Below are 18,827 nucleotides of genomic sequence, written 5' to 3'. Positions count from 1 at the left end.
TTATTTTTGAAGCCATTCAATTTATTCATGACCTTTTGCTTGAATATGAACACATCCAAATTGAAAATATTCCAATATCATTGGATAAATACTCCCTCGTTTTCAAATAAGACAGATGAAGTTATAAGAATTAATCCTTATCGAAATAAAGCTTATCAAGAATTAGTCTTTTTTCTCAAAATATAGAAAGATTTTCTTAGATAATGCTAAAAGAATGACAATATCCTCAATCAGGTTGATTTTACAAATGATATCTATTTTTTTTTTAATACCTATTCAACAACAAACTGTCAACTAATTTAATGAATTTATTCTTAGTGAATCCCTTAACTTTGAATTAGTTGTTTCAATTAGGAAAAATTTAGTCAGTAGTATGGACTATGGTCAGCAATGAATTGCTAATTATGGTTCAATTATTATAAATCTGCTAAGTGCTAACTTATGCAATTTATTGCTGACCGAGTCAGGTTAGCTGCTAGCTTAGGGTGGACAATTAGTATGAAAACTTTTGTAAAACTAAGTATATGAGGAATTTTGGCTTCTTTTAGTACTGATCTCCATTCATATTTTTTCCTAATATATTCTTGGCTTTGTTCTCCTTACTTTTATTTTAGATAACTCAAAAGAAGACAAGAAAAATGCTAATAAGTTCAAACAAGATGAGGGCTAGTAATGTCTAATAATAAGATAAGGGCTAATAAATTAAGATTTAATAAGACAAGGGTTAATAATTCCTAATGAAATAAGTGAAATCCTAGTGAAAGTGTACCTATATAAGTGATCCCCTCTTTAGTAATCTTTAATCTTAAAGAAACGAAAGGGTTAATACACTTATTGAAAGCCACTAAAGGAAAATTATTTTTCAAAATTAAAGCTAGAGTGATAGAAAGTTGCATTAGTGATGTGAGAATTGGCATTATTTATTGCATTGTTGTGCATTGAAAATTATAACCTAAGGCAATTTCTTTCTGCCTTTTGTATTTGGGTTGTTTGCTTATGTAAAGACGTAAAGAAAGTGGGCTTGCTGTGTGACGTAACATTAGATATAGAAGTAAATTGAGAGGGAGGATCTTTGTGGTTTGTGGATGACCAAAATGACAGACTCTCAGTTCATGCAACTGACTTCGCTGTGGGAGTACGGCTAAGGCTTTATTGTTGTCTTGTTTGTCTATGTGAAGAGATGATGAATGAACAATGAAAATTTGAAACATACTTCGTATAAAGAAGATGGATTTGGAGATTTATGAATTTTGTTTGTTGAAGGGAAATAAGAAGTAGAAAGTCTTGAAACTGATTAAAGATTTTTTGCTTAGGAAAGGTCACAAGTCAAGCAAGGACAACACTTGGGGAGGCGGAGAAAACACACATTAAAAACAAAATCCAAAAACAAGGGGAATATATATACATGTCATGCAAATTTTTTTTGTTATGAAATACTTATTAGAATATTCCAAATTTTCATGTAGTGCTTGCTCCATCCATTCTTAATGTTTTATCAATTTATTGTAACATCAAATATCAAGGGAACTCTAGTTAAATGTAGATTCTTCCTTCGCTGAAGATCTGTCTAGATAGTATGGGAAGGTGGACTGCTGAAGTGCTGATTCCGAAATCAACTCAGCTCGTGAGCTGCAAAACTTTCGAGCTGTTATATATGCCCTGAGATGGTGCAGGAATTATGGATGGAATAATGTGATCATTGCAACAAAGCTGTAGGAAAGTTAATTGTTCCACCATTGCTCATCCTTGGAAACACCTGTGTACAATATGCAGGGATGTTGCCTGCTAAGGGAGAGCCTGGGGAAGATTTAGTTTGAACCAAGATCAAACAACGCGGTAGTTGATCACCCTGCCGGAGAGAAAATAATTAGTGGAAGTTTGTGAAGCTGAAGTAATTTTTTTTTTGAATTAATTGATCTCTAAGTTTATATTAAGATTATTGTTATGTGGATTTAATTTAGTGCTAATTTTAGGAACACCTACCTCTATCAAGTTTTGTTTCATTCTTAGTCTTAAATAAAACTACGGAAAAGAGAGAGTAGGGATCACTCATGTTTTGTATTTTTTTTTTTGTTTCTTTATTGGAGTTAATTGCTAAACATCATTAAGAATTGCTAGGTACCGCTTCAACTTTGACGTTTTTGCCCCTTCCTCCTTTATCTCCCTCCTCTCACAACCTAATTCCCAGTATCACCTTAACTATCTACCCAAAAACAATAACAATTACGCCATCGGAAGATAGTAGAATGTGCCATTTGAATGATATAATCATATAATGACACCCTTTTTGGAGAATAGAAATTTGTGAAAGAAAAAGATTAAATTAATTAATTTAAGGAGTCAAAATCCAAGAGGGAGCTAAAGTGGAATAAAAGATGGTAAGATGAGGGGAAAAAAGTTACATCTAAAAAGACATGAAATCAAGGATGAATGGAAATAAAATATATACAAAAATGAAATAAATAAATGAAGAATAGTGCGGTTTTGGGTGTAAGTGTGTAATCGTTTTAACCTAATACAATAAGAATAAGATATAATTAATGGAGAATAAAGGAGTCAAAAGTGAAACAAAGATGGGGTAAGCGAAGACAATAGGAGGAAACTCATTACCAAATACAAGAAATGATGTAATAATAAGGACATGAAATCATAGATGAACTAGTTATTGGCCCGGGCGATGTCTCTGTTCATTATAAATTTATTACTTTAATCAAACTATACTTTGGCCTTGTTTGACACCGAAAGCTTATTTAATTTTTTTTTTTAAAGATGAGATCTTAAGTACGTAATTAGTTGTTTGTGTGAGCTAGTTAGTTTGACTATATTTTTTTTTTGTTATATATATATATATATATATATATATATATATATATATATATATATATATATATATAGGAGAGGGATCCGGTAAGAACCCCACCTTATATAAGAACCCTTTCTTATGTAAGAAGACTAATTATATACTAAACTTTTTCCTATGTTCTAAATTTTTTTCAACTTATGTTCTAAAGTTTTTGCTGTATTCTAAAAATTTTCTTACTTATATTCCAAATTTTTTCCAATAATGTTCTAAATTTTTTTTTTAGATTATGTTCTAAATTTTTTTTTTCAACTTATGTTCTAAATTTTTTTTCTATGTTCTAAATTAATTTTTCAGTTTATGTTGTAAAGTTTTTCATATTTTCTAAGTTTTTCCTACTTATGTTCCAAATTGTTTTTTAAATTATGTTCTAAATTTGTTCATATGTTCTAAATTAGTTTTTTAGCTTATGTTCTAAATATTTCCTATGTTCTAAATTATTTTTTTTCAGATTATGTTATTAATTATATTTCAACTTATGTTATAAATTATTTTTCTTAATGTTCTAACATTTTAGTTGTTTATGTTCTAAATTTCTGCTATCTTTTAAATTATTTTTCTTATGTTCTAAATTTTTTCAGCTTATGTTCTAAATTTTTTTTTTTTTTTATGTTCTAACTTTTTTTTCTATGTTCTAAATACGAAATTCTCAAAATTACAGAAATGCCATTACTAAAGGATCATTTTATATGGTTAAATCAAAACTAATAAAGGGCTGAGATTGGTTCTTATAGAAAAAATTTAGAACATAAGTAAAATTTTAGAACATAAGCAGAAAAAACTTAGAACATAAGCAAAAAATTTAGAACATAAGAAAAATAATTTCGAAGATAGCAAAATTTAGAACATAAGCAACAAAAAATGTTACAACATAAGAAAAATAATTTAGAACATAAGTTGAAAAAATGATTTATAGCATAGGTAAAAATTAATAACATAAGCTGAAAAAATAATTTAGGACATAGGAAAAAATTTAGAATATAAGCTGGAAAATTAATTTAGAACATGAACAAATTTAGAACATGATCTAAAAAACAATTTAGAACATTGAAAATAATTTGGAACATAAGTAGAAAAAATTTGGAATATAGGAAAAACTTTAGAACATAAGCTGAAAAAATAATTTAGAACATAAGGAAATTTTTGAACATAAGCTGAAAAAAATAATTTAGAACATAGGAACAAATTTAGAACATAATCTAAAATTACAATTTTAGAACATTGGAAAAAATTTGGAACATAAGTAGAAAAATTTTAGAATATATGGAAAAATTTAGAACATAAGCAGAAAAAAATTTAGAACATAGGAAATAGGAAAAAGTTTAGAACATAAGGTGTTCTTACATAAGAAAGGGTTCTTATATAAGGAGGGGTTCTTATAAGTATATATATATACATATATATATGTAAATCTTTTTGATTTTGATGTCAATATACACAATTAATTATTGCTCGTACTTTGTAACTACAATTTTATAAATTAATGCACAAAAAATGGTTTAATGGTTAATTTCTTACAAATTATGTCATTGTGCAATTGCCAAGGATTTGAAGGGGAGTTTAAATAGGGTGGTTACACACACAAATTCTTAAATAAACCTGGTTCACACTAGTTTATTGTGGACCACTAATATTAGAGAAACTATGGTTGTTTTATTAATAAAAAAAAAAAAATCACTATAATAAAAATAAGGTCATTATGTTGAAATAAAAATCATTTTGGTAATATATAGGCTATAAGAAGTTAATATTTTAATGAAATATTTTATATACTGTTTAATATAAACAATAAAGGTCACTATGTTAAAATTAGAGTCATAACGTTGTATTCAAATTCACAATTATATTAAACGTTATACAAGTCTTAATAAACGTTACTATGTTAAAAATAATGTTACTATGTTAAAAATAAGGGTCACTATGTTCAATATAATGTCAGTTATATGTGTATAAATCTCACGTTCACAATAATATTATTGTGAACTAGGTCCATGCAAGTCTTTCTGGGTTACACATATGAAAAACTTTTCAATCAAATTATATTATTGTGCAATTATTAAGATAGAAATTTAAATAGAGTAGTTGTTATACATATGAAGAGATTTTTCAATTAAATTAAACATTAATACATGGAGGTTAAACGAATCAATGAAGAATTTTCCAAGAAGACTAAACATTACTACACTTCGATTATGTGGCAAGCTTGGAATATGATGTGGTGCAATAACATAAAAAAATGACACTTGGCGATATAACACTCTTTACCTTGGAGTTTTAATAATAATAATATAGATATAAATGTGAAAAGTTACACATTTATACTACATTTTTATAAACAATAAGGGCCTGTTCACATTTATTTAATTTCAGTTCAATTCAGTTCAGTTTAGCTCCAATCAGTTCAGTTCAGCTCCAATTGAGTTCAGTTCAGTTTAGCTCCTAATTTTCTCTCTCATAAAATATTCATTTCAACTTAATTCAGTTCAGTTCAGCTCAATTCAGTAAATGTGAACAGGCCCTAAATATTAAGAACATTATAAAATAATTACACTAGTTATATAAAATGAAACATAATTATAATGAGAATAATATTAGCGTGGATTGGGTGCAAGTGTGTATTGACTCTCACGTAGTATAATGAGATATACGATAAGATATAAACATAACTACTTACTTCCTCTTTTTTTTAGTTGACACATTTCTATTATCACGCTTGTCAACGCATGTTTTTAACATTTAATAACTTCAATTATCAACCTTGTAAAATTATAAAAAGTGAATATTAATAAAAATATACATATAGACTATTCAAACAAGATCCCAAATGATTATATTTTATTGTATCTATCAATAATAAAAACGAGTCAAAGTATAGTCTGTGAATAGTGTAAAAGTCAAATGATTTCAACTAAAAAAACGGAAGAAGAATCTATTACATAAATAAAAAAAAGGAAAGGTATGATGTTTCCCATGAAACACTGATATTACAGTTATTATTGGCCAAAAATAAATAGCAATTCATGAAATCATACATACCGTTCATATCAGTCAATCAACGTGCCAATTGACTACTACCAATGAATTTAAAAAATAATAATAATAATAATAATAAACAAACAAACAAACAAATCCAGAAACAATACATCAATCAATATACCAACTTCCCGTCAAAAAAAAAAAAAAAATGTACCAACTGGGTACATTTTTTTTTTTTTTTTTAAAAAATAACACTTGAATAAAAATATTAATATACTCGTATTACAAGAAGGAAAATTTGTCAAAAAAATCCTTTTAAAAACACCATTTTGCAAAAAAAAAAAAAAAAAAAAAAAAACCACCACGTTTATTTTTTTTGCGGGAGGAAACCTATTTTCCTAATTACCCTCTAATTATAATATTTTCTCATTTCTTCTAATTAACCTCGCTCTAAGCCACCAAATTACTAAATAATTAGAATTAATTAATATATATAAAAAATCTACCACCCCTCCGTTTCCTCCTCCCTTTCCCCCTCCCCTTCCTCCTCCTTCCTCCTCCCATGGCATCATGTCAACCCCATCCCCCACCAGATCATCCACCTCCGGCGACTCTCCCTTTCCCTCTAATCACCGCCCGACAACTACCTCCTTGATTTTGAAAAAACTTAGAAAATTGATTTGAGGGTTTAATTTTGTGCATCTTGCTTGCAATTGATGCCTTTTTTGGCTTTCACTATGTATGTACGTGATGGTAGGGTGATTTAGAAGCAAATTGCAATTGATTTAGACTTAATTTGAGCATGTTTGAGTAAATAAGAGCCAAAAGTTCGAAGGGTAGTGGTGATCGCCAACGGGGATATAGGGGGATAGGGAGGGTCAACCAGCGGTGGAGATAAGTCGCTGGAGGTGGGGGGGATCTGGCGGCGGGTCCGGTGGGTGAGGGGGTATCAAGGGAAGGGAAACGGAGGAAGAAGGGGAAGGGGTGGTGGTTATTTTGTCTAATTAAATCTAATTATTAAGTAATTGGGTGGGTTAAGTTAATTAGAAGAAATGGGAGGAAATTAGAGTTTAATTAAGTTAATTAGAGGATAATTAAGGAAATGGGTTTTCTCTGCAAAAAAAATGAATATGGTGGTTTTTTTTTTTTTTTTTTTTTTTTTACCAAAAAGCTTTTAAAAGGATTTTTTTTTCCCGCAAAATGGTGCTTTTAAAAGGTTTTGTTTTGACAAATTTCTTTACAAGAATAGAAATTGATACTTTAAACAAACATTAATTACCTCTATTACACTCCATAAACCAAGGCAGGAGGTATGGTGTCCCCAAAAGAATTAAAAAATTTACAATTAATTACTTGAATTGCGTTCTACAATATGTCAATCATTATCAATCAATTAATAAACAAACACAAATTTTCAATCAATTAATCTATTACTCCCCCCATCCCCGAAAGAACGACCTATTTGGCCTAATTTTACCCCCAAAAAGAATGACCCATTTGCATTAAAACACACACCAATTTGCAACAATATTTGTGCAAAATTAGTTTTTTCATATAAAAATTTGGTTTTCCATGTAATTTTATTACTTTCTCTCTCTATTTTTTTAGAAATCCCATGTAAATTTATATTTTCAAAATATTTTAACTAATTTTTATTTAACTTTATTAATACCTGCGTAATCAACCCAAATGAGTGTTCTTTCGGGGACGGAGGGAGTAATTTTTTTCTCTAATGAATTCAATGGACGCTGATATATAAAGTCAAGAAAGAAAGAAAGATAGAAGTTAAATTAAATTATGTTTAGTCGATTTATTACTCCGTAATAGTTTTTATTATTTTATATTATTATTATTAATGTATATGTCGATGCAGAAACTCGGTTATACTCTCTTCTCTTTTGAAATTCAACCGCAAAAAAAAAAAAAAAAAAAAAAAAAAAAAAAAAAAAAAAAAATCCAAAATCACTCACTACCACTGTTTTTTTTTTTTTTTTTTTTTTTTTTGTTTTAACACAAGTTCTCCCTACCAAGTATAACTCAATCACCACTTCACCAACATCCAATTGTTACTCGCTACCATTGTTAGTTAAGATACCAAGCACAACTACCTACCTTCACCCTTTCATATTTGCGAATCAATATATTTAATTTTTTTTAAACCAATATATTTAATTTTGTTTTTAATACTTCAACATTTTTTTATCATTATAAACGTATAATAAAACCTTTATTAAATTTCAAATAGGTGAAGATAAGTTGAGGAGAACAAATTCAAAGTATAATATTAGAAACTACTTACAATATATATTTCTTATCGTCCATAATATCATGTTGAAACCTTTTTTTTGGATGGCCATATGCTGATATTTGACTCCTTTGATGGAAATTTTACCATAAATCTTCGAATTTAAGGTTTGAATGTTATCAATTAAGGGCTTGATAATGATATCAAAATACTTCTCCTTATGTAAATACATAGATAAAAAAGTTTATAAAAAAATATGCCCATACTGAACACTTCATTGCATGTATCACATGATTTTGGCCCATATATAATATTATTACTATTTTTTTTTATTTTTTTTATTTTTTTTATTTTTAAATTCTCAAGTTTGTAGGTGAGATGTGAGACAGTGAGAACCACAAGAGTTAGGAGCCACGAGGTGCATGCGTACCAAAATCATTTACACCTTTGTAGAAGAACATTAATAAAATAAAAGTTGGTTTAATTTGGACTATTCTCAAAATAATTGTTAATTACATCTATATATTTTTAAATAAATTGTCCTGTATGGCCGTGATATATATACGGTGTAAAGCAAGGGCAACGAACACATATATGATAGTGCTACAATATAGTATAGCCAAACAAATAAACACAATATTGTTGGGATTTTACATATACATAACTATGGAAAATCCCATCAACCCTGGAATTTATTTGTTCATTTTCTTCATTTGGTTCATCTCTATTCTTTCTATTTTCCTAAAAAGCCAAAATAATAGTGTTTGCAAGCCTCAATTGCTTCATCAAGGCCATCATATCACTAGAACGAGTTTTAGTGCTTTTGCAATTCACTCAATTAACCCATCTTTTGAGCAATGCTTGGATTTCCAAGGGCAAATGTGGGGTACGAGTTTCAATTAGGTCACAACAACGCCCTAAGAAGGGCACATTTTACATGACCGATGATATTGAAATGATGTAAAAAGGGAGGGGGGCTTCGTTTTGGTGTCATGGATTTGGCCTTTGGATTTGTTATTAGGTGCGATTTATGAGAAATTCTTCATTTTTTTCAAATTGATAATAATTGCAAATTATACATTTGAAAGTACTTGAAATAGATAAATTCGAGAAATGTTTTGTTCATTACTCGTACTTTGCTAGAAAGGTGCAATTGAGCAAAAAGAAAAATAATTTTTGCCTTGAGCGTGTTACTATCTCTAGCTAACCCTTATAAGAAATTGCACAAATCCAGAGCTATATCCATGGTTCTAAAAGGTCAGCCAATTTTTTACCCTTTAATTATTTTTTTTTTTTACCCAAAAGTGAGACTTCTTTATTTAGTATATACCTTTACTTATTATATTCTTTTGGGATCAAATAATCAAATAAAAGTGGCTTGTTCATAGGATTATTGTGGGAAATGATGTAAGAATCCATTAGCATTAGATTTTTTGAAGTTTGCACAATTTATGTATGTAGCAAATGAACAATTCACTAACTAGCAACTTGTGCTGAGATGTGAAATTATACTTCATATACTGTATTAATTATTGTATGTTTTCCAAGAATATTGTACAATATATATAGATTTGTAATCAGTTGCTTACATGCAACGTTACACGCTGTTTCGAGCAAATTATAACAATGATTTTGTATTTTTGTACAAAGAGAGTTGCCACTTGCTAGTTACAGTTGATATAATGAAATATTCGAATTTCGAATCTAATTTGAGGTAGAACATGTATTGGTTGATTTAGTTCCAAAACGCAGTTGACAACACATCTGAATTGGCAGCAATATGGAAGTGAAAATAGCTCAAGTATACCATTATTACTAATTTTTTTCATGAATTTATGGGAGACAATAATCAAAGTAATCATTTATGGTAAATGGTATTTTCTTAGGGAAATAATAGAATAAATTATTCCGACGTATTCATGATCTTGTCATATATGTAGTTCTAAATAAATAATATCAAATTAAGAAAGATATAAAGCGCTTCAACAACTTTTCAGTGTGGCTGGCTATACGCCTACACCGTGTGACATGAGTTACTTGTACGGGTTATTTGTATGAGTTACTTATTCAGGGTTTACATGCAGGGGTTGTTACTTACTCAGTCAGTTAGCGCATTTTTTGTGTATGTGAGAGTAACCCATGACCGACCGAGTAACCCTTAAATAAGTAATCTCTGTAATTTACCCCTGACCAAACGAGAATCCCCTGAATAAGTAATCCATGACCAAACGAGTAACCCCTGAATAAGTAACCCCTACGAGTAACCCCTGACCAAACGAGTAACCCCCTACAAGTAATTTCGGCCACATATAAAAAATGGTGTACGTAAGCGCTTATTATTCTATATACGATGTGTATTCATTATACCATCTTTTTTGGGTGAATATCATATCAGCCAAAGGTAAACTTGATGGTACTTAGGGTTTGTTCCGAATTACTGAAAACAACTTAACTGTAATGATTGGAACTCAACTGAATTGATTGAGGCCGAACTGAATTGATTGGAGCTAAATTGAACTGAACTTAACAAAAATATTTTACTATGGATTAATGATTTTTAACTATGGATTAGTAATGATATTAACCCATTAATAATTATGAAAAATAAAATGATGTAATTAATTATAACACTCATATTTTATTTTATTTTTTGTTTAAATTTTTTATTTTCATGTTAATTAGTGCCTGTAAAATTAATCTACTGTAATAGTTTGGCTGTTAAAAAATGAAACAAAAACAAACCAAGTAACTATAATTGGACAAGAAGAAGACGAAAAACTAACCGATTATGAAAACTCGTAACTGTTCTGTAGTACTCTCATTTTGCCAAATAATTCAACTGTAAACATATAAAAAATTATTACCATTTGAACAATTATTATTACGAGTGGTGAGACTGGTGGCTTGCGGGTTGTTTTTGGTGAAGGGGTGGGGCTGCGAGTGGTTTTGGGGGAAGAGAGTGAGGCTGCATGTGGTTTCGAGGGAAGGGAGTGAAGCAGGCAAGCGGCGCGCAGGTGGCTTTGTGGGTATTCGGTGGTTTTTGGTGGAGTTGGGGAGGGAGATGGTGGTTTCCGGTAGGGGCTAAGGAGGGAGGCGGTGGAGATGCAGTGGGATAGAGGCGACTGGGTTTTTTTTTTTTTTTTAATTTTCTTAACTAATGAAATTACGATACGTGACATTTTAAAAAAAAAAAAGTTACCTTTTAATCAGGTCTCCGGTCATTTGACCTGATAAAATAACGTCCCCCAAAACTAGAATTATTTAGAATTAATCGATAGTTAGGATTAATAAAATTAACTGGCCCAAAGCTGAGATTAATAATATCATTTTTTTTATTTTTATTTTTTTAAAAAGGTATATTGATGGTAAAAGACACGCATTGATCAACAAACAAAATAATGGGCAGTTTAGGCACTACATAATAGGACAAAAGGAGTAGTTCATACGAAACATATGTAATAAGAATCACAATTTACACATTAATCATTTCCTACAAAATTATGCATTAAAATTATAATTGCACATTTTCATTGAAAGCAAAACTTTTTCCAAAATCTCTTAAATAACATTAGATTTATAATTTCTCTAATGTAGCTACATTTTGGTAATTCTCAAACAAATTAACCTAAAACAAATTAACTTGGAATAGATTAAGGGTTTGTTATAATTTACTGAAAACAACTTAATTGAACTGAATTGATTGGACGGAGTTGAAATGAAATGAATGGAACTGAACTGAAATATTTGACTATGAATTAATGATTTTAACTATGAATTAGTAATGATATTAATCCACTAATAATTATGAAAAATAAAATGAGGTTCAAAATTAATCCACTAATAGTGTTTTTTTTTGTTTAAATTTTTTATTTTCATGTTAATTAATGTCTGCGAAATTAATCTACTGTAATAGTTTGACTGTTAAAGTAATGCATATGATGAAATTAATCTATTGTAAAATCATTAGACATAAAGATGAACTTAAAAAGATCGTCCCAAAGGCATGCCTAAATTAAATTGTCATTAATAATATCATTAGCTAAATCAAATAATTTAAAACAACTAAAATAGCAAAAAAAAACTGAACTGAATTGATTAGAATTACAGAACTGAACTAAACTGAATTTAACTGAAATTAAGCTGAACAAAACAGGCCGTAGCTATAATAAAATAATATACCATCACCACCATACCCTTACCACGATCTTTCCCAACCTCACCACTGAATACACCCGGCCGCCCCCCGAAACCATAAATCACCTACCCCTCCCCGCAAAATCATTGTTGGTGGGAGAGGTTGTAAGGGGAGGGAGAGGGTTGATTGGGAGTGTCTGGGATGAGGAAGGGTATTAGGTGTTGTCAGTCAATGGGGATGGATATGAGAGTGGTCAAGGTGGTGGTGGTGGTGGTGGTGAGGGTATAACCATGATTTATATTAAAGTCAAATATGTTAAATTTTCTAAAATATAGCTAGATTAAAGAAAACTTATAATTTTAATTCAAATCTATTTAGGAGATTTTTGAAAATTTTTGTTACCAATGAGAATGCACAATTTTAAATGACTATTATTGAAAATTTCCCTTAAATTTTTAATTATTATATCCCCATTTAGCTACCTTGAAATGGAGTTAATAGTAAGCAAAAACTTTAGATCTTTTTTTTTTATTATTATTTTAATAAGTGTCTAGTGTTAAAACCCATGTGCATTCAATATCTTCGATTATACATTCACTCCATGAAATTCAATTGCTTATACTAGTATAGGACTATGATGGTATGGGGCGAGAATGGGGATGTATAATTTCATTAAAAATTCATTATAAAATTCCCTGATTCAACAATTTGATTTTAAATTTCTATGCATGTTGAATTGTTTTATTAGTGAGTTTTAGGTTTGATTTGTTTAAGTACTCCGTATAATAGTTAGTTGCTGATTCAAAGTTTCAAATAGAAAGTGCATAGCATGTTAGGCCCTATTCCTTGAAATTGAAGTGGGTTGAGCTAAACTGAGTTTTAGTGTTTTACTAAGCTGATTTATTTAATTAAAGTATGATACTAGAAATAATAATAATTATAATGATGGATTAATTTGTCATCATCTAATTATATTGGTGGGGGTGGGGGGGTGTTGTGAAATCAATTTAAGGTTAAAAAACGTTCTTGTATGTGCTGAAAAAAGTTCTTATAAGAATAACAACCGTCAACTTAATGACAATTTAATAGTATCCAGATATTGATAGTTGGATTATCCTTTAATTTGAATTCATCGATATTTAAGTTACACTCAAAAAACTAGATTTAATTTTCGTATCAATAAGTATGTATAATTTGCAAATAAAATGCTTCATGATCGAGTTTTTGAAGGAGCAAATTTGAATCAATTGTAGTACTATATGTCGTTTGTGGTATATATGCTATCATTTCTCATAGTTTCACTTGTACAATATTACGTGGAATCAATAACCATTAAAAAAAATGGAATTGCAGATTGCTTATTGATCCATTCATTTATAGTATAGCCAGCTATAATCTTGTTACATAGTGTATACGAAGTATTATATAGTCAGCCAGCTATAATCTTGGCGAATCATTTGACTAATATACAAAGACTACGTACGCTGGCTAATTAACTAAGACGGGATAATACCGAGTATGCTTAATACTAATAAGAATAATTATCTATGATGCTTAGTCCACGATCAAGAGTACTAATTAATAAAATAAACATGTGAATCAATTAAGGTTAACTTATTGATCATCGAACTTAAAAAAAAAAAAAAAAAAAAAAACTCTAAAATTATTTGTACAAAGGTTGTCGTGTATGACGTGCCTATGAGATATGATCATTAATCATGCATTAGTTTGAGAAAATCAGAAATAAGAAAAGAATATCAATATCGTATCCTTTGGGAGATCCGTATTGATTATTGTTCCTGACTTGCTGCTATGCTCGTTATTGATCATTACAATATCTGATAAATAAGAGAAAATCTCGTGCATTAATTCTTTATTCCATACGTAAACCCGCGCCGGCGCGCCAGATTAATACGTATACGAGTAATTGCTGGCATTGCACAAAAGACGGCCACGACCAGCACGTTTAACCAATTTAGGGATTTTCAAATTAATTTGCGATCAAAATTTTAGGAACCGGATATGAAATTAGCTGGAAATGAAATTAGGACTTGACATGAAATCGTGATATATCAATTTTGATTTAAGGTATTGGCTTTAGCCTTTATCAATAACTATCGATCAATCAATAACAATATATTAAAAAACACACCAGCAATGACACGTGTCGTCTTTTGGTGTATCCTTAGTATATTTTTTTTTTTTTGTAAAAAAAACCTTTTTAAAAATTGATAAAAAATATACGCAAAATATTTACTTCCAAAATTTAGGAAAAAAATCGTAGAATATTATATTTATAAACTTAAATATCTAACCATATCTTTGCATAAATAAATTTCTATATTAGTAATTACTTTTGAAATAAATATAATGTTATCAAGGTTCAAAATAGAAGAAAGCAATATAATATGTATTCAAAAAAGATTAAATAAAAAAATATATTTTAAGTAGTTTGATTTGAGATAAAATAAAAAAAAATAGATTTTAAATTGATACTCCGTGACAAAGGTTGAAAAACCGTGCATGACACGGGATCTAACCTAGTATATACTTCATATATATAGTATACTAAAAGACACACCAGCAATGACACGTGTCATTTTCTGTGTGTCCCTTAGATTTTTTTTTTTTGTTTTTTAAAAAAAAAATCATCTATACAATATACTAAAGTAATCCCCATAATTATCCCAAAAGTACACTTGACATTACCTCATAAAAGATTTCCCCCTTAAAATTTAGTTAATTTTTTTTTTTTGGTTGTAGAAAAAATTTTGTTAAGGGCATGTTCATATTTACTGAAATAAGCTGAACTGAACTGAACTGATTAGAGCTTAACTGAACTGAACTGAGCTAAAATGGATATTTTATGAGAGAGGGAAATAAGGAGCTGAACTGAAATGATTGGAGCGGAGCTGAACTGAACTGATTGGAGCTGAACTGAACTGAAATTAAGTAAATGTGAACGGGCCCTAATTAGGTGAACTGAACTGATTGGAGCTGAACTGAACTGATTGGAGTTGAACTGAACTGATTGGAGCTGAACTGAACTTATAAGTTTTACCTTATATTTAGAGAAGGAATGATGCACAACCATAATACTATATAATTAATAAGATTAAGCTTTGATATTACGAATACTAAAAATCTTATTACTCTGTATTCCTTCCTTTTCACATGTAATATAAAATATCACAATATAATGTTTAAGATAATTTTTTATGTTTTTCTTACAGACAATGATATCGTTTTACACGTTTTTAAATTAACGAATAATGAAAGTATTATTGTACTTTAAAACCGTGCATAGCACGGGTTTTAAACTAGTTAAGAAATAAATCTTATACTTAAATAAAAAAAAATACCAAAATAATACATAAATAAAATATTTGACAAATCTTATACATAAATAAAAAGATAGCAAACTACAACATAATACATAAATAAAATACTCCGTATTTGATATGCCTTTCCATAATATATGCATTAACAACTATATAAACTTAAGTAAAAAAAAATAGTAAATCATATTCTTAACATAACTTGTGCCAAAATATTATGTACTACTTATTACAACAATAATTTTATTTTTTATTTAATTATACGTTAAAAAGCTCCAAGAAAGTAATATGAATTTTAAATATTAAAAAAATATTTAAAATCAAAGATTTGATGTATCTAGTTTTACAAATAAATACGAAGTAAATATTAACAGTCAAACTTAATGGAAAATAAACAAGTCTTCACATATAATTTATAACATACATACGGACTACATAGTGTAATAATGTACTAATGTACAATGTTTAAAGAAATTCATTTGGTTAATAACAAGAAAATTGTACCAATTTGTTGATGAAATTAAATAAATGAAAATATACATGTTGTCAAATGCGTTTTAAAAGTAGTTATCTGGCTAATAGGCTATTTTATAATAATTAACCAAATGCATTATAGGCTCTTTTTTAATTAATTCGTTACTCCGTATAATATTTTAGAAAAACTAATTGTTAATATAAAAAATTCCGTGCATGGCACGGGACCTAACCTAGTATTTGACTAGTTTTGTGCCCGTGTAATGTCCGGATTGTTTATTAAATTCTAAGAATTTTTTAATTTATATGTTATATTTTAAAATATATCATTAATACAAAATTAATTAGGAATTCATGTGCGTTTATGACGATTTAAACTATGTAATAACTAATAATAATATTGGTGAAAATGTTTGATTATATACCTATTTACAAAACAAAATAAGTATGAAATATATGAAATTTTTTTAAAAAATTAACAAAACTAAATTAAATAAAAAATTGTTCTAACTCCGTTGGGTTGACCCGAACCCAAAACTTTGGGATAGGGTTGAACATATCTTAATTTGTCAACTAAAATGACCCGATTCGAAATGGCTCGTGACCTGCCCCAATTGACAGGTCTAATTGTGAACTACGAGCTATTATAATCGATTAAAATATATTATAAATGGATGTTATACATTTTGAACTACTCCCTTCACTCTAAAGAATATCTATACTCTTTATTATATTATTATTATTATTATTATTATTATTATTATATATTATAAAGCGTTCCTAAAAATGTTTATGTGTCACATAAATCTGCACCACATTGCGCCACGTCATCATTTAACTACCATTATGCCATGTCACTTCTAGCATTGCAACATCTATTCCATGTCATTATTAATAAGAAAAAAACATCCCACAAGGTTTGAACATTGTATCTCATGGTTACAAGATCACACACCTTACCATCTGAGACATGGCCAATTTATGTGTTCTATATACACATAAATAAATATATGTATAAGTAAGCACAAAAAAAAATAAAAAAAAATAAAAAAAAAATTAGCCTGAAAAAAAATAAATAAAGAGGAATAGCCTCAACAATTCCTAAACATTAAAAATGTAATATCTTCAACAATGGGATTTTGGATTACATTTTTTTTGAAGTAGTAACCCGGTGCAACGCCCGGAGTACACACTAGCTCTATATAAAAACTAGCTTTATATGATTATCATTGAGAGTTAAAATTTAATATATTTTTTTTTTGAATAAAAATATAATTCATTTTGTACATATAAAATATTGGTATTTTATCGAAAATAAAACTCTAAACTAATAATTTTATCTTGAAATTCTATTCAAAGCTTTATATATTAATTATATGATACGAGTAGGGTAAATGAAATCGTTTCTAAATCCAAGTTGTAAAGAGGTTTAGTAAGTAAGTTGGAATTGGATCAAATGCAATTTCAAATTCTTTGGATTCATTTCACGAACAAAGGATTTGGGCCAAATCCATCATTTGAAATGAAATACCTATTTTAAATAGGCCTTAATCAAAAGTATATTATTCACCTTTAATCAACAAAGTCCTACTATCTTTTTTCAAAAAAAAAAAAAAGGTCCTACTCATCTTACTTTTTATCCACCTTGCTCAAGATGTGTGAAAAAAACACATAAGAGTGATAAGACTTTTTCTTTAGAAATGGATGAAGTACATAAAAACCTTGAAAGTTTATTATTATTAATTTTATTTTTTATCCTACTATAGATCCCGAATTTCACTCCTCAAATGAGATCAATTTGTCATTGGGTATAAATTGATACTACCCAATTTTTTTTTTTTTTATTTGTTTATTTTTATTTTTATTTTTTTAAGAAGATACTACCCAAAATAGAGAAATTATTAAATTAATACTACTCAATTTATAATAGAGAAACTAGTGTGTGGCTCGGGCTTTGTCCCGGGTAATACTTTGAATAATTTCGATTTTATATAAGACGCTTTAGAAGACGTACTTCATAATTTATTTTACGTGGTAAATTAGAAAATAATGACAGTAATAACTCATTTTGGATTTTTTTTTTATTTTTTATTTTTATATTACATTATAATACTTGTACTATATGTATTTATACATTAATGTGGATATATAGATTATAATTTAATTCTAGCTAAGATGGTAATGCATGTAGTTTTCATTCAATGAAGTTTAGGTTTGAATCTCTTTGCATGCATTTTTAATTTAATTTGGATATTTGAATGATGATGTGGCATGATGGTAGATCTTGTTGAATGATGACGTGGCGTCTTACGGGTGTAAGAAGGGGTACACGTGGCACATACACAATTTTATAAACGCCTTTTAATATATAGTATAGATTCTCAATGATTGTCCATAAATTTTGCTACTCATGAATAATAATGGTAATTTTTTTTTTAATCACAAAATGAACCTAATAAAGTATTTTAATCCACAAATGACATTGCTGAGGTTGAATTGTTGAAATGAATTAGTTTTCATTAATATGCCACGGTTAACCTAACCCTCCACCACATCATTTCCCTAACCTACACCACTCTTTCACAACCAACAACACCCCACAAAATTTCATAGCAGCAGCACCAACCTCCCCAAAGCAATAGCTGAGACGACCACGACCACATTCTTGCTGCCAACACCTCCCTACTCTATCCTACACCACACCATTGTCTTATCCTACACTACTCCAACTTCATCTCCCACGAACATCCTCACGCTGCTTTCCTTGACACCAACATAATATTCGGATATTAAAGCTCC

Source organism: Chenopodium album, chromosome 23, assembly GCF_948465745.1.
Source record: "Chenopodium album chromosome 23, dcCheAlbu1.1, whole genome shotgun sequence".
Taxonomy (NCBI): Eukaryota; Viridiplantae; Streptophyta; class Magnoliopsida; order Caryophyllales; family Amaranthaceae; genus Chenopodium; species Chenopodium album.
This window is presented reverse-complemented; position numbering follows the sequence as displayed.